Genomic DNA, 344 nt, shown 5'->3' on the forward strand with positions numbered 1-344 from the left:
ATCCCGCTATGTTGACACTTTCGAATAATCTCCTTAAATCTCTCCCATGCTTCAAAAATTATTTCAGTATCTTTTTGGTATAAGTTATGGATTTTCCTTCTAAACTTGCCCTTTTAGCTGAGGAGAAATATTTATCAAGGAATTTTCTAGTAATCTCCTCCCAAGTTCTAATTGATCCCGTGGGCAAGGTTCGAAGCCACTGTTTTGCATCATCTTTAAGAGAAAAAGGGAATGCCCTTAAATACAGTGCATCTTGTGACACACCATTGTATTGAAAGATGTTCATAATCTCCTTGAAGTCCATTAGATGTGTGTTTGGATCTTCGTTTGGCCTCCCTCTGAAG

At 37.8% G+C, this 344-nt stretch overlaps 1 non-coding gene across 1 annotated transcript; it reads left to right on the forward strand.

Moving 5' to 3' along the window:
* Nucleotides 1-107, forward strand: LOC142173945 (small nucleolar RNA R71). Its single transcript, XR_012703315.1, has one exon. It is a non-coding gene; the product is annotated as a small nucleolar RNA R71 (small nucleolar RNA).
* The last annotated feature ends 237 nt before the right edge of the window (nt 108-344 follow it).

Source organism: Nicotiana tabacum, chromosome 2, assembly GCF_000715075.1.
Source record: "Nicotiana tabacum cultivar K326 chromosome 2, ASM71507v2, whole genome shotgun sequence".
NCBI classification, from domain to species: Eukaryota; Viridiplantae; Streptophyta; class Magnoliopsida; order Solanales; family Solanaceae; genus Nicotiana; species Nicotiana tabacum.